Source organism: Crocuta crocuta, unplaced genomic scaffold (genome assembly GCF_008692635.1).
Source record: "Crocuta crocuta isolate KB4526 unplaced genomic scaffold, BGI_CrCroc_1.0 scaffold110, whole genome shotgun sequence".
Lineage (NCBI taxonomy): Eukaryota > Metazoa > Chordata > Mammalia > Carnivora > Hyaenidae > Crocuta > Crocuta crocuta.
In genome coordinates, this window is record NW_027527386.1 from 1,561,100 (window position 1) to 1,570,183 (window position 9,084).

The 9,084-nt window shown below is 55.2% G+C and overlaps 1 protein-coding gene across 1 annotated transcript in view; it reads right to left on the minus strand.

Annotated features, from left to right (window-relative positions):
• Positions 1-8,874, minus strand: part of KDM4B (lysine demethylase 4B) — an 86,614-nt gene extending 77,740 nt beyond the window's left edge. The window contains 1 exon segment of the mRNA XM_077779841.1: positions 8,782-8,874. The gene's annotated coding sequence lies outside the window, so the exon portion shown is untranslated.
• Positions 8,875-9,084: the final 210 nt, after the last annotated feature.

The window sequence follows — 9,084 nt, forward strand, 5'->3', positions numbered from 1 at the left end:
GCAGGGGGCCCCCAGGATCCCACCGGCCACCCAGCTGCTATGAATGAGCACCCTGGCCGTGGCCCCAGGGCCCAAGCGCCCAGGCTGGGTAGCAGCAGGCACATTAGCACCCCGGTGTCTGTGACTGATGTGGGGGATTTGTCCGCTCCACACACTAAACTCGTTTTTCACCGTTCGCCGAGGCCACAGAGGAAATCATGTGCCCAGGCCACGTGCAGGTAGGTGGCAGGGCCTGGGTCTCCACACCCAACAGCTCCCACTGCTGGCAGGCTGGTGGCTCCTCCTCCCAGCCTGGCTCACCTGGGGCCCCGGGNTCGGAGCGCCTCAGCACAAGCTGTGTCACCTCCAAAGGACTCTGGCCCCACCGCCAGCCACTCCGTCAGTGGGAGGGGACACCGGGCCGGGTGCCCACCTTCTCGCCAGGACCAGCCTGTCCTGGATGGAGGGGGGGCGGCCTCGGCCCTGCCCACATGAGTGCCCTCACACATCAGAAATCACGACGCAGAGAGGAGCCTCCACCGAGGAGGCGGGAAAAGCAGACGACAAGCCAGCAGGTGGGTTTCCCGCACACGCGTGCCCGCCAGACACGCTTTGCCCCAACCACCGCCATCATCTCGATTCAGCTCAGCGGTGGATTATGTGTGATTCTTCTTCTGTCTTGTTTGTGCCTTTAGAAATGAAGGTTTTGAGTAGGTAAATATAAAGAAGAAAATTAAAATGGTCTATAATCTCCACACTCCATACCCTTGACACGCTCTTCAAAAGAAGGCAAATAAAGACGCTACGTGTGCGTACTTAAGAAATGAAAAAGGAATTTCACCAAACAGCAGCCCTGGGCCAACCTTCGGCTTACTGGAAACACGGTGGGGGGAGAGGGCCACCCTGAGGAAGCTTACAGAACAGTCCAGAAAGAGCGGTACGTTCTTTACAAGTCAGTGCCATGCCAAAAGCGGGCCCTCCAGCAATTTAATAATAAAAAGACACGGACAGTAAGAAAGTGGGCAAAGGATTCAAACAGACGTTTCTTCGATGAAAATGCACACATAGCTGACAATCCCATGGAGCCCCTGGTCAGCAGGGAGGCCATCAGAAAGAGGACGGACAATAACACATATCGGTGAGAATGTGGAGAAATCCAAACCCTGACACGTGGCTGGTGGCGACACAAAATGGGGCGGCCACCGTGGAAAAGTCCGGCGGTTCCTCAAAAAGCTACACGTAGAATTTACCAGGTGACCCAGCAATTCTGCTCGTAGAAATACGCCCAAGGGACACGGAAACACGTGTCCGCACAAAAACGTGTATATCCGTGTTCATAGCAGGGTTAGTCACAATAGCCAAACAACACAAGTGCCCATCGACTGATGAAACAACACACACAACGCATCCACCACTAACGGCACGTCGCTTGCAAGGGCAGAGGCAAGGGTGAGGGAGGAGGAGGTAAGCGCAGGGAAGGCCACCAGCCCCGCCAGCAAGACGAGGTGGGGGGGCAGGTGGGAGAGGCGTGGGTACGAGTGTGGTGGGCAGCAGAATGTCCCCCGGGCGTCCACGTCCTCGTCCCTGGGACCCAGGATTGTGTCCCCTTGCACCACAAAAGGGACTTTGTACATAAGACGAATGAAGGAGCCTGACCTGGGATGATGCTGGGACAAGGCATGGAACCGAGAAGCGCCCGCGCCCGGGAGGGCACGCAGTCCTCTCGGCACACCTGGGGGACTCAGCAGGTTAAGCATCTGGCTTCGGCTCAGTTCATGATCTCACAGCTCATGAGTTCAAGCCCCGCATCAGGCTCTGTGCTAACAGCTCAGAGCCTGGAGCCTGCTTCCGATTCTGTCTCTGCCTCTCCCCTGCTTGCTCTCTCTCTCTCAAAAATAAATAAACTTAAAAAAATTAAAGTTTATAGCAGCACTTTCAACAATAGCCAAATTACGGAAAGAGCCTAAATGTCCATCAACTGATGAATGGATCAAGGAGATGTGGTTTGTATATACGATGGAGTACTACTTGGCAATGGGAAAGAATGGAATTTGGCCATTTGCAGCGATATGGATGGAACTGGAAGGTATTATGCTGAGTAAAATAAGTCAGGCAGAGAAGGACAGATATCATATGTTTTCACTCATCGTGGATCTTGAGAAACTGAGCAGAAGACCATGGGGGAAGGGAAGGGGAAAAAAATAGTTGCAAACAAAGAAGGAGGGAGGCAAACCATAAGAGACTCTTAAATACAAAGAACAAACTGNGGGAGGGAAAGGGGGGGGATGGGCACTGAGGAAGGCACTTGTTGGGATGAGCGCTGGGTGTTGTACAGAAACCAATTTGACAAGTTATATTCATTTAAAGAAAAAAGAATAGCTCCCTTAAAAATAAATTAATTAAAATAAATTTAAAAGAAAAGAAAATCACTTCTGCCCTGACGTCTCCAGAAGGAGCCGCATGCCAAGGCCCTGATCTTAGCCTGTGAGACTCACTCCGACCCGCGGCTTCCTAGGAGGGGAGAGAAGAAAGTCCTCAGGTTCACGGCCTTCCGCTCCGGCAGCCAGAGAAGGCAGCCAGAGAAGCTCGTCAGGATTTTCATGCCTGTGACCCCCACCCCGACCTCGGCTGCGGGAGCCACGCCTACCTCACACACAGGCCCCCGGAGCCCAGTCACCTCCGCCCATCCAGGCACAGCCCGACCTGCGGCCACAGCGGGCAGGAGGCGCCAGCCAGACCCGAGCCAGGCCCCACCCCCTGTGCAGAGACGGGGCGACACCTTGGAGCTCAGCCGGCTGGGCTGTCCACTGGTTTATCCTCTAACAGGAAGGGCGGCCGTGAGACTTCTGGAGGCTTCCCTGGCTGCGACCCGCCAGACCTCCAACAGGAGGGGAAGCACTCTATCCTTGCTCCGCACCAGGGCAGGTACCCGAGTGCGGCGACAATGGAGGAGACACGCACTCCCGTGGGTGGATTACAAGTATGTAAATTACATCTCAGTCACGTTATTAATGCTGTTAAAGTCATTTGCTAGGATCCCACATGCCTCGGCCTGATGCCCTCCCCGGGGGCCAGGGGCCAGAGACCAACAATCACAGCACACAGGGCAGTGAGGGGCTGTCTGGGGCGGGGTCAGAGGTAGCTCCTCCCACACCCGGAAGAGGAACAAGCCCAGGGATGTGTACCAAGAGGGGGGATGTTCCGGCTGGGCTGCCCAGGCTGCCTGCTTGGGTGGGGCATTCTCTGGGTCACGGTCACCTGGGCCAAAGGAAGGTTTGGCAGCCCACCTAGGGGTCTTTAAGCGCAGGGACTCATGAGCTGTGGGGGGAGACCCTGGCCAACCCCGAAGAGTCCTTCACCACCCCAGGCCCTACACTGCCCGGTACTCCCACCTGCCCCCCACTCCATCAGGCACCTGGTCAGGAGCAGAAGGCTGTCCCCACGTCTGGAATCCAACCCCAGGGCAGAAGCCCCCCAGATCCTGACAGGGAGTGCACTGAGCCCCAGGAGCCCCCCCCCCCCAAAATGGGGGAAAAAAACATGGGGGGGGGGCCTCCCACAGCCAGGTGACAGCCCCTCAGCCAGTGCACACTCTGTCTGTCTGCCTGCCTGTCTGTCACCCAGAATCAGAGGGGAGACGATTGCCCCTGCCCAGGAGCCAGCCTGAGGTCTTCTGACTGAAGGGCTCAGACACTGACCCTAATGGATGATGAAGCCCAATGGCAGACATTTTCCAGAATCTGAATGGGGAAGATCTGCATCTTTGAGGTTCCGATTTTTTTTCTAGTTTTTTTAACATTTGTTTATTTTCGAGACAGAGAGAGCATGAGCAGGGAAGGAACAGAGAGACAGGGAGACACAGAATCCAAAGCAGGCTCCAGGCTCTGAGCTGTGAGCACAGAGCCCGTCGTGGGGCTCAAACCCACAAACCGTGAGATCATGGCCCTAGCCAAAGTCTGATGCTCAACCAACTGAGCCACCCAGGCGCCCCATGAGGTTCTGATATTTATCATGCCCGGAAGTCAGTCCTCTGAGTGAAGATTAACCGCTAGGAAATCTAACCTTGAGAAATACTTGACTATTCTTGTCTTGGGAAGTAGCCGGGACTCCATGAACATGATGTCTGAAAGTTCCCTGGGGAACCCAGTCCTTCTCGGTGCGGCCCATCCCCTGCCCCAAGGGGGCCTCTCTTCCCCAGCCCCTCACCTCCACCTGCTCCTGCCGCGCCCCGTGCCAGGTCTGGCCATTGGGCGAAACCCCCAGTGACCCCCAGCCAGTGGCCCCCCCTTGACATGGCTCCTGCCTGCAAAGCACAGCTCCCCATGGGGGGTGATGGCAAACGGGTCGGGGAACAGTTCATGCTCTGGCCGGAAATGGCCACAGAAACAGAAGGGGACAGAGCAGGCAGGGTGTCTCCCAGAGGCAGGACAATAGGAGGTCGGCCGGCCTAGTAAGAGGTGCAAAGGGACAGTTAGCCTCACGTTTCCCCGGAACACATACAAAGGCCACAAGGCCCAAAGGAAGAACCACCCATAACCCTGTGCCTGCATTCATTTCTATGGCTGCTGTAACAAATGATCACAAACGTAACGGCTTAAAACACTGTAAATTTATTATCTGATTGTCCTGGAGGCCCAAAGTCTGTCCCCGATGGCACTTTATGGGCTGATTGCACTTCATGGGCTGCGTTTTCTCTCGTTCTGGAGTCCCCGCCTTTCCTGGCCTCCAGAGGCAACGCATCCCCAGCCCCCAGCCCCCACAAGCTGCTGGCCTGTCCTCCACCCTCACAGCCAATGGTGCAGGGTCGCCCACATCTCTGCCTCCGGCTCCCCTGCCTCCATCTTACAAAGACCCTTGTGTTGACACCGGGGCCCCAGATAATCCAGTGACGTCTCCCACCTCGGGGGGCCTTCAGGTGATCCCATCTGCAAAGTCCCTCTCACCACGTGGGGGCACCCCTACCAGGCTCCCACGAGTAGGCGGTGGGCACGGGGAAGCACTATTCAGGCCACGTCAGGTGCCTTGTGAAAAGCCCATCATGCAAAGAAAGAAGAAACATCCCCGCGTCCTTCCAACCTGGACGCTGCTGCCGCGCGGCACAGCTCCAGGAGCCCAACACATCTGCCTACGTTCACCAGGACAGAAGCACAGTTTCTAGAACATTGGAAACGGGCTGGGCTATCAACCGAGGTCGGCAAGCCCAGTTCTCCCCTGAACCTAAACAGACGTGGACCGTGGCCATGGCCACAGGGCAGGAAGAGCCCTAAGCTGCAGGAATCCATGGGGACAGCCAGAGGTGGGGGCCACACAAGTGGAAGTGGTTTCTGGATGTGACACCCCCTCCTCCCCGCCAACAACCCTGGCCCGCAAGTTCACGTTGGCGCTAGCTGATGCGGGTAGGGCAGGGACTGTCCAGAGAGAAGCCCTCGCCCACGCCGGGGGGATGGGAAGTGGCCCGGCCACTGTGGAATGCAGTCTGGCCATAACTCAAAAGGTGAAGCAAGGGCTGGGACCACGTGACCCAGCAACTCCAGGCCCCGTGTCCACCCAAGAAAAACAAAACCTATGTCCACACAGAAACCTGTACGTGAACATTCACAGCAGCATCGTTTCATAATACACCCAAAGTGGAAAGAACCAAAACGCCCACCGACTGATGAGCGGCTGCACATGGTGTGTCCGCCACACAGGGAATGGGATCAACTGTGAGCAGGGGCGAGGCGCCCATCCTGTAGACGGACCCTGAACACACGACGTGTCCACCGTGCACACGCATGGCCGCAGATGAACAAGTCCACCGTGCAGGCGCACGTCCCTCAGGTGCGACCACCACGCACACGCATATCCCTCAGCCGCGAGGAGCGCGGCGCCCATACCTGCTGCCCTGCCGACGGACCCTGAACACATTATATGTCCACCGCGCACACGCACGCCCGAGGTGTGTCCGCCGCGCACGCGCACGTCCCTCGGCCATGAGCAGGAATGAGGCGCCCGCGCCCGCCGCCCCGCGAATGGACCCAGAACACACGAAGCTCAGGGAGGGAACCAGACACAGGAGGCCACACGTGTGTGAGTCCACGTGCGTGACACGTCCAGAACAGGCTCCTCCACGGGCAGGAAGGGGGTTGTGGGGGTCNTTACAGGTTTATAGTACAGGATGGGTTTCTTTCTGAGGAAATAAAATGTCCTAGAATCAGATGGTTGCATGGCTCTCCAGGTAGACTAAAAATCCCTGGATTGGGGCTCCTGGACGGCTCAGTCGCTTAAGTGTCCGACTTGCACACAGGTCATGATCTCACGTCTCATGGGTTCAAGCCCAGCGACTGGCTCTGTGCTGACAGCTTGGATTCTGAGTCTCCCCCTCTCTCTGCCGCTCTCCCGCTTGTGTTCTCTCTCAAAAATAAATAAATATTTAAAAATATTGGGGCGCCTGGGTGGCTTAGTCGGTTAAGCGTCCGACTNATAAATAAAAACATTTAAAAAAAAATAAAAAATAAAAAAAAAAATAAATAAAAATATATAATAAAATTAAAGAATTAAAATAAAAATCAGTGTATTGTACACTTCTAAAGGGTGAGTATTGTGGTATGTAAATTCTGTCTCCCCAAGGATGGATTTTTAGAGTCCAAGGCAGCCTGCTGGGGACAGCCAGACCACAGGTCTGCTTTGTCTCAAGGACTCTAATCCCCCTCAACGCCCCAGACCTTTTGGAAGAAGGAGCCACGAGTCTCGTTCATGCCTCCCCCTCTACCAGAGAACCTTCTTAGTTGTGGCTCTCAGTTTTGTCAGCTATAAAATGGGCTGATCAAGGGAGACGGCAGGTCAGGACGAATGCAGTGAGGGACCACTAAAAGTTAATCTAACCGCACGGGGCAAGCTACACACACAGAACCTGTCACACTGAGCTGGGTACAGAGAGACGGCCACGACTTAGAGAGCTGGCGTCCTAAAAGCAATGCCTTCCGAGACATGGAGCAGACCGTTTCCAAACCTGTCCAGCAGGGCCTGGTCCGTCCAGCCCCCAGCAAGCAAGCAACTAACCTAGACCAAGGGCGACACGCCTTTTCTGTACAGGATCACACAGCAAACATTCTCACCTCAGCAGGTCACACGGTCTCTGTCAGGAGGAAGCGGACTGAGGCTGTATGTCCCTGCACGCTGTGTGCCAATAAAACTTTACTCACAAAAACAGGCCACGGGCCAGACAGGTCCACAGCCCAGTTAGCTGACCCCACACCCAGATGCCTGACATCTACCCTTTAAGAAACCAAACCTTTTCTTCACCTCTCCTACAGGGGCACCTGAGTTCCACTACTCATCCTGAATCGTGACAGAGCACAAAAGGCCATGTTCTAGCCCATGCTCGGCCCAATTAACCACGTGGCCTTGGAGATCAACACTGAACATGAGGTAGCTTTTCTTGGGGCACCAGGAACAGCCAACGTGGGATGGCCGGGGAGCACACAGGGCTGTCCTCCCCCACCGCCGGTCACCACCCCCCAGCTGGTCACCCCCACTCTGTAGATGTGAGCCGGGAGGTGATTGGGTTATTCGATCTCTTCTTATGAGCTATCGCCATGGCCCGCCATCTGAGGCCACCTCTTTAAAACCCTCTGTTGCCAGTTAATTACAAAAGTACAGGAGGAAGCAGAAGGCGTGGAGTAAACACCCGGGGCAGCTGGGCAATGTGGTTCTTTTAAAGGTATTTTATTGTATTATTTTTTAATGTTTATTTTTGAGAGAGCGTGAGCACAAGCATAGGATGGTCAGAGAGAGAGGGAGACACGGAATCTGAAGCAGCTCCAGGCTCTGAGCTGTCAGCACAGTGCTTGACATGGGGCCTGAACTCACGAACCGCAAGATCATGACCTGAGCTGAAGTCAGACACTTACGTGACAGAGCCACGCAGGTATAAAATAGCCCGAAAGGTATTTTAAAGGGGCGCCTGGTGGCTCCATCATTAGGCATCTGACTTTTGATTTCGACGCAGCTCATGATCTCACGGTTCATGTGATCGAGCCCCATGTACAGAGTCTGCTAGGGATACTCTCTCTCCCCCTCTGTCTCTGCCCCCCCCCCACCTCGCACAAGCAGGTAAGTGTGCACTGTCTCTCAAAATAAACATTTTTTCTAAAAATGGTATTTTAAGGGGCACCTGGGTGGCTCAGTCAGACACCCAACTCTAGTTCAGCTCAGGGCACAGCCTTGCAGTTGAGTTTGAGCCCCATGTTGGGCTCTATGCTGATGGCACAGAGCCTGCTTGGGACTCTCTCTCTCTCTCTCACCTACCCCCTGCTCCTCTCTCCCTCTCTCTGAAAAATAAATGAACTTAAAAAAAAAAGAAGAAGAAGGTATTCTAAAATAATTCTCCATTTTCAGAGATCCCCCACCGCTTCTCCGGTGTGACTGGTCACCGTTTCCGGTAGGCCGTGGCTTGGGGTGAACGCGCCCCTCGAGGAGCCCAGGGGAGGTGTCCCCCCTGACCCACATGATGCCAGCGGGGCACCTCACCCTGGGTGACCCCGTTTCCCTCGAAACGCACCATGGCACTCGGATCAAGGGCAAGAGCGCAAACCCGGGCACCCAGACTAGAGAGGAAACAGCCACCAAAACCAACGTGAAGCTTCTGGACTCCTCTGTGCGAAGGCTCGTGGGCCCTGGTCTCTCCTGGACTCAGGACCAAACAGCAGCTGTCTTCTCCCCCCAGCGTGTAGGCCTGAGGGCTGCCCCAGGGCGGGGGATCCGTGGCCTTCGGTGCCTGCTCTCCTGGGGCCACCTGGGCCCAGGAGCCCGAGTACTTACTTCAAAGTCCCGGTCGTTCTGGATAGCAGAGGCCACAAGGACAGGTGCCCAGTAGCTGGCAGGGGTTTCTGTCAGGTCCCGGCAACGCTGATGGCTCCTATGACGCACAAAATAAAAGCGTGATTCACTAAATGGGTGGCATTGCTTAAATCTCAATTCCAGATTCTACTCCCAACAGCTGTGCGTGGTCCAAGGCTACGCCCCTTTGTTCAGACATTTCTTTTTAAAAATTTTTTTTAATGTTTTATTTATTTTTGAGAGAGAGAGAAAGAGACAGTGTGAGCAGGGGAGGGTCAGAGAGAG